The sequence below is a fragment of the Panthera pardus genome, unplaced genomic scaffold (genome assembly GCF_024362965.1).
Source record: "Panthera pardus isolate Hobbes unplaced genomic scaffold, ASM2436296v1 HiC_scaffold_21, whole genome shotgun sequence".
Taxonomy (NCBI): domain Eukaryota; kingdom Metazoa; phylum Chordata; class Mammalia; order Carnivora; family Felidae; genus Panthera; species Panthera pardus.
Window position 1 is genome coordinate 37,453,924 of NW_026526777.1, and position 7,740 is coordinate 37,461,663.

Below are 7,740 nucleotides of genomic sequence, written 5' to 3' on the forward strand. Positions count from 1 at the left end.
GGGTTTTGCCATCCTAAGCTGAGTCTTCTGTGGTTTCCCCCAAGAAACCACAGGCTGCGTAGCCATCCTGAGATTTTCCCCTCCTGCTGCATGGTCTCTGATCCGAAGGGGCATCCCCTGAAAGCCCTCTATCCCTCCCTGGCAGGCAGGCAGGTGGAACCACGTGTCCGGGCCTCCAAAAAAGACAATGAGGGTCGGCAGCCTTCACGGGGTTGGGACCCGAGGAGCAGGCCCATCCCTGCAGCTGGGCGGGCAAGAAGATCTCTGCTGGCATCTCACTCGGCCCAGCCTGACAGCTCCTCTCTCTCCACTGGGGGAAAGCAGCCAAGGCCACAGGCCTGCGCCTTGCTGGAGAACACCCAGGGCTGGCAGCATGCTTACTAAGCTCTGGCTGTTCCCTTCACTTCCCTCTTGCAAAGTTTCCAGGGGAAACTGTATCTGGGGGACAGGCTCCCCAGACTGTGTGGACATCACACAAAAATGGCTTATTTTCTCAGCCATTTTATTTTTAAAAATTTTTACAAGCGTTTATTTTTGAGAGAGAGAGAGAGAGAGAGAGAGAGACAGAGTGTGAGTGGAGGAGGGGCAGAGAGAGAGGGAGACCCAGAAACTGAACCAGGGAGCTGTCAGCACAGAGCCCGACACGGGGCTCAAACCCACGAACCGTGAGGTGCTGACCTGAGCCGAAGTCAGATGCTTAACTGACTGAGCCACCCAGGGGCCCCTCAGCCATTGTAGTGCTCGTGTTTCTGTTCCACCACTTCCTGTGTGTGACCTTGGCTTTGCCAGTGTCCACTGTCATCTGTGAATTGGGGATAACAATATCTACTTGCAATGATGAACTAAGATGATGCCTATCAGCAGCTCTTAGCTATGCCTCGTACAAGGTAGACACTCCCTCAATGTTATTATTATTGTTGCTGTTGCTCTCCCTTCCTGCCGTGCTTCTAGAAGCTTCTGGCGGACGGGCTACAACACAGGTATGGGACCTGTACAAACACAGGGTATGTTTGAGGCCTGCTTTAGCAGAGGAGAGAAGAATGAGGCCCAGGGCCACCTTCTCAGGGCCTCACAAGGTCAGAGCTGTCAACTGGAAGAGGCCTCGCTGTTATCCAGTCGCACAACCCTCCTTGTAGGCGTCACCATATTTATCGGATCTGTTCAGGTAAGGATGAGAGTTAGCCTGTATCTGCCCTGCACCTTCCAGTAAGACCTACCACCTCTCATGAGACCCAGGGGATGCAGGCTTACTAGAAACCCACATTCCCGCCTTGGAAAGATGAAGAGCTGGGTCTACGTTCATTTTCTTCGAGGCAATCAAGGATTTGAAATGCCTTATTTTATTTGATACAGTGTCAGGCTATAGCTCGGTGGTTTAGAGCAATGCTAAGCAACAGAACTTTCTGTGATGATGGAATGTCTTATGTGCACTGCCCAGGATGGAAACCACTAGCCACGGACGTTTGTTGAGCACTTGAGTTGTGACCGGTGTGACCAAGGAATGGAGTTTTAAATTTTACTTCATTGTAATTAATTAAAAAATATATTTTTTGAACGTTTATTTACTTTTGAGGGACAGAGAGTGACAGAGCACGAGACGGGGAGGGGCAGAGTGAGAGGGAGACGGAGAATCTGAAGCAGGCTCCAGGCTCTGAGCTGTCAGTCAGTACAGGGCCCGACGCGGGGCTCGAACCCACAGACCGCGAAATCGTGACCCGAGCCAGAGTCGGATGCTCCGCCGACTGAGCCACCCAGGCGCCCCAACTGTAATTCATTTAAATATAAGTGACCATGTGGACCCAGTGGCTATGGTAGTGGACAGCACAGGTTTAGAGCACAGGCTCTGAGCTGTGCAGACCTGTGGCAGGCTGAGCATGATATTTACCTTCCTTGAACTTCTTTTCTCTCTTCTGTGTGATGGGGATCCTGACAGCATCTGGCTCAGACGAGTGATTTGAGGATTAAGAAAGTAAATGTATGTAAAGCACTTAGCACAGTAAGCACTCAATGAACACCAGCTATTATCATTACTCTTTACAGTCTCTAAGCTTCAGAGGCCTTAGTCACTCGGTCATCAAATATTTAAACACTTACAATGTGCCAGGCACACTTCTAGGCGCTGGAGATGCAAAACCGAGTCTTAAAGATCCTGCCCTCATGAGGAAGCAGACAGGTAATCAGGGCTGCTGTGCGGGAACAGTGGTAGCTGGGGTGGTGTAGGGTCCCAGAGACCTCCCAAATAGTCGAAGGTGGGAGAAGGAGGTCAGGAAGGCTTCCTGGAGTAGGCAGTGTTGCTTCCTCTGCATTTACTAACCCAACTTGCTCTCATAGCTCCAAAACCCCCTACCACTTGACCTTGTCTCTGCAACTTTTTGTTTTAGTTTCGTTTCCTGCTGTAACAATTTACCACAAACTTAGTGGCTTAAAACAGCACATTATTATCTCACAGCTCTGAAGAGCAGAAGTCTGAAATGGCTTTCACTGGGCTAAAATCAAGGGGTCAACAGGGCTACATCCTTCTGGAGGCTCTAGGGGAGAATCTCTTTCCTTATCTTTTTCAGCTTCTTAGAAGCCGCCTTCGTTCCTGGGCTCATGGCCGTGCTTTCAGGCTCAAAGCTATAGCATCTTTAAAGCTCTTCTCTCTGTTTCTCTCTGCCTGTCACCATCTCTCACAATCTCTCCTGCCTCTCTCTTATAAAGACCCTTGGCGTTACATTAAAACCACCTGGAAAACCCAGGATAATCTACACTCTCAGGATCCTTAATTTATTCTCACCGGCAGAATCGCCACGCAGAGTAACACATTTACACATTTACAGATTCTAGAGTTTAGGACACGGACGGACCTCGTTTTTGTCTATTTGTTTGTTTAATGACTTTAGTGACATACAGAGCATACAGTCCACCTGCTTAAAGTGCATAATCCAGGGGCGCCTCAGTGGCTCAGTCAGGTAAGCATCCAACTCTTGATCTTGGCTCGGGACATGATCCCACAGTTGGTGGGATTGAGCCCTGTGTTGGGCTCAGCGATGACAGTACAGAGCCTTCTTGGGATTCTCTCTCTCCCTCTCTCTCTCTGCCCCTCCCCCGCTCATGTTCTCTCTCTCTCTCTCTCCCTCTCAAAATAAATAAATAAACTTAAAAAAAATAAGGTGCACAATCCAATGGTTTTTTAGCATATTTACACAGTTGTACAACCATTGCCACCAAGAATTTTGTGACACTTCATCACCTCAAGAAGAAACTTCATACCCTTTAGCTCTCACCGCCCCCCCCGTCTTCCCCCACCCCCACCCTCTGCCCTAAGCAACCATTAATCTTACTTTCTGTCTCTATAGGTTTCCCTATTCCGGACATTTCATATCAGCGGTATTCATGCAGTATGTGGTCTTCCGTGTCTAACTTTCACTTACCACAATGGTTTTAAGGTTTATCCATGTTGTAGCAGGTGTCAGTATGCTATTCCTTTTTACTTGCCGAGTACTATTCCACTGTATGGATATACCACATTTTGTTTATCCATTCATCCATTGATGGGCATTTGGGTTGCTTCTACCTTTGGCTATTATGACTAATACTGCTATAAACATTTATTTGCAGGTTTCTGTGTGGACCTCTGTTTTCATTTCTCTTGGATCTACATCTAAGAGTGGAATTGCTGGGTGGGGTATGGACCTCTGCATGGGGCATTGTTCTGTCTACCACACTCTTACTTCAAAATCTTGAAAGACTTGTAACAGAAGCCAGCCTGTGAACTCATTTACTTGGGTCAGAAGCCTAATAACTGTAGCACAGGAGACAAATTCACAAGCCACCCAGCTGCGCCTCATTTTCCCCTAGGACTCTGAGATGGATCTTTCCACAAACCTCTCCTCCTCCTGGAGCTGGTCTGAGTGAGCTCGTATCTTGTCCAGAAGACACCAGTCACATCACAAGGTGGTTTTGAGGATTTGGTGAAGCCTCAGTGAGGAAACTCGTATGACAGGAGTGCAGTACTTTAGGTCTGAAGGTGGGAGAGAGGCCCAGGTTAAACTCAAGTTCTGTCGAGCGGATCCAAGCACAGAAACCCGCCAGGCTTCCGGCAGCGTGAGACCCAGCAGAATGGGTGCAGGAGGCACTGGGGTCGTCAGCAGAAGCCAGGAGCAGCTCAGGGGAGATCCCTGGAGGGGACAGCAGTGGAAGGAGGGGCTGGTGGCCAACTGTGCAGAGCGGGCTTATGGGGGACATCCCTCTGGCACTTTCAGGGATGGTCATGGGAACTTTACAGAGGGCCAGGGGAGCGGCCAGCGGGAGGGCAGGGGCTAGGGTGACAGAAGATTTATAGCGCAGTACCCTACCTACCAAGCAGCTTTTCGGCCCCCTCTCATTTGGATTTCCCACCAAAGAGAGCAGAGCGCCTGACAGACCACCAGAGGGGACACACGGCATCTCTGCTTGGCCAAGGCTCGCTGCTCGGACAGCGTCTTTCATTCCTGCTCCCTCTGGGCAGCTTACAACCAAAGACTCTCTCCAGGAGCCACACGTGAATTAAGGGCTTGAATTCAAAAGAGTTAATTTTTTTTTTTTTTTTTTTTGCAAGAAGGACAAAGGTTGGATCCAACTGGCCTGCCTGGTCAAGCGACAGGGTAGGGGACAGCAGAGGCTGGGGCCAGGAGGGAGAATTATCTGGGTATCGGCAGCCAAAGAACTCTATTCATGGGGCGGGCCACCAGGGAGAGGGAAGGACACAGAGGCACGGCAGGCGGAGGGAGATGAACGCAGGAGGCTGGGGGTGGGTAGCGGGAGGACATTAGAAAGGGGGGAAGGGGGGTGTCTGAGGAGGAGGGAGTGGAAGGTGGGAGGTGGCTTGTGGAGGGCACGGGAGGAGAGGCAGGGTGGGGCGGTCATTCGCAGCCGCTTCGTTCATTCATTCACCCCATAACAAACACATAGCGAGCGTGTGCTGTGTGGAGGACAGTGGGCAGGCTCTGGACACCAAGGTGACCGAGATGGCCTCCCTGCCCTCAGAGCCAGGGCTCCATTAAATCCCCTGCACCCCCAGAAGGTGGGCAGCTTGCGCTCCTGGCTCCTTTTTCCCACCAACACGTGCCTTCTTGCCTCCAGGGGAGTCCTCTTCCTTGGGCACCAATAAATGGAGAATTGTTTTACTGAGAAGCTATCTGCGCCCAACTTCTTCAGTGTCCATGTCTGCTCCGACAGGCAGCTTCGAAAGCAGGGCAAAAGAGAGGAGCACCGAGCGCAGAGCACGGCCTCGTGAGCTGACACGTGTCCCTCGAATCCCTGTCTCCCCTCATGGGGTTCTGCTCTCCTCCTGGAGGTCCCCACTCTCCCCACCCCAAAATGCCTAGGTCCACAGACTGGCAAGCAGAGGGAGGGAACCCTCCGAGACCTAGGGACATGGCAGGAGACTGAGTCTGGGGGTTGCAGGCAAAGGCAGCATTGACTACTGGAAAAGCAGGGAGAGTTCCAGGCACCAAGACAGGTCCTCGATTCAAATCTGTTCAGTGCCACTCAAGAGTCCTGTGACCCTGCGTCTGTAGACCCTCTGAGCCTCAGTGACTTGGCTTCCCAGACGAGGCCAGCATCCCCCGGGATAGTTGTAGATGCTTCAGCGGGACAATGTATGTGAGTGTGACCAGCCCCAGGGTCAGAGTCCACCTGCACAGGAGGAGAATCTGGGGAAGGGAGCCCATCTCCTCCCTGACAGACGTACACAATCAGCCGCTGCCACAGGCATTCGGGCGGCTGGGCTTCCAGACTAGTCTAAAGGGCAGACCTGGCTGTTTGTAAGAGGGATTACCACCCCGCCCTAAGGCTGCTGAACTTCGCACAGAAGATGGGTTAATATTTTCCCTCCGGGAATCTTAAATCTGCATAGCCCTTCTCAGTTTCACTACTAACCCATGGGGTGGATGGAAAAAGCATCAAACCCATTTGACAGATGAGGAAACAGAGACCCAGAGAAGTTAGATTTTCCCAAGGTCGCTTAACTGGGAAAGACCCCTGAGCTGCCAGTGGGTTCAGAACATTTCTACCATATGGTGCCACCACCCAGAGGGGGCCCCCAGGCCCCAACCAGCTTCATCCATAGTCAATGCAGATGGGCACACGTGAGAGCCCCGGGCAGGCTTACATTTGGTTCCCCTTCTCTAAATATACACAGCATGTACTCAGCCGAAGTTTAAGAAAGCCTCATTTTTCCTTCCAATAAAAGACTGTCTTTTAAGGTCAAAAGAAGGGATCTGTGACATACACTAGCCGTAACCAAACATTTTAACCTAATTGGGTTTGTCTTTCTTTTCAATTTTTCCATCACTGGCAGCACTGGTGACTCACACTCACCGGGACAGAAGTAACGAGCATAGATACAGTTACAGAATCTTCAAAACGCGCTTTAACATTTTTTCCCGGCATTCATGTCAGCAAAATATTTCCCATTTATCTGTGGTGCTGCTCATTTTCATTTTCTTCTGCAGTTGTGCAACCAGACCACTTCCAGGGAGATACGTTAGTTAGGTGGCATGTGGGCTCCAAGAAACCCCAAACTCGTTTCAATAATGAAGAAGTCATCGCTCACGGATCTGTTCGTCCGGATGTCGGCGGGCTTCAGGATGAGCTCGGTCCAGATGCTCAGCTCCATTTCCTGAAATGCCTTTTGCTGTGTCTTCCTCCAAGCCTTGACTTCATGCTCGAGCTGGTTCATCTCATACGACTAAAATGGCTGCAGTGAGTTGCCGGAAGGTGGAAACAGTCCAAGTGTCCGCCAACAGATAAACGGATAAAAACCACGGATACGTACGTAACAGCGGAATACTATTCAGCCTTATAAAAGAAGGAAATTCTGACACGTGCTATAACGCAGATGAGTCTTGGAGACGTTATGAGTGAAACAATCCAGTCACAAAAGGACAAATACTGCATGATTCCACGGTAGGAAAATTCAGGGATAAAAAATAGAGTGGTGGTTGTTAAGGGCTAGGGTTGGGGGGGTGGGGGGTGGAGGGTGGGGGAGGGGTTGTTTAATGGGCATAGAGTTTCAGCTTGGGAAGATAAAAGCTCTGGAGATGGACGGTGGTGACAGATGTGCTACAGCGTGAATGTACTTAACGTCACTGAGCTGTATACAAAAAAGTGGTTCAGATGTTAAATTTTATGTTAGGTGTATTTTATCACACTTACAAAAAAATGAGCTACAGTGGCCTCAGGAGTCCCACCACTCTAAAGAGAGGGGCACTCTTTTAAAGGAAAGGATGCTTCTTTTTCAGATGCCTCTAACAAATCAGCCCTCTCTTTAAGCTCACATTCTCTGAGTCCTAAGACTGTGGCCAAGAAAAATGCGCTGCACTGACTGTCTTAGGCCTGGTTCCCGATCCAGTCACTGTGACCAAAGGCTTGGGGTTATCTTCAGACCAGTGGGGCCAGCCTCTGCGGTAGGGGCAGAGTCCACTTCCCCTGAACCAAATGAGGGAGGGACTGTCGGGGAGGGAGGAGGTGAGTGGGGTCATCTGAAAGGGTGGACACAGAAAGGGAAGGGAAAATGGAGGCTGGTGGGTGTGACAGAGACTGTTGACCATCTTCCAACATTCATTCTCCCTTTTTCCTGGACATGTGACCAGACTACATTTCCCAGCATCCTTTGCTGTCATGTGTGGCTCAGGGCTAAGTACTGGTCAGTGGAATGTGAACAGAAGGTCTTGTTTTACATCCAGACCAAAGCCTCAAGGGAGCAGGCCTGCCTCT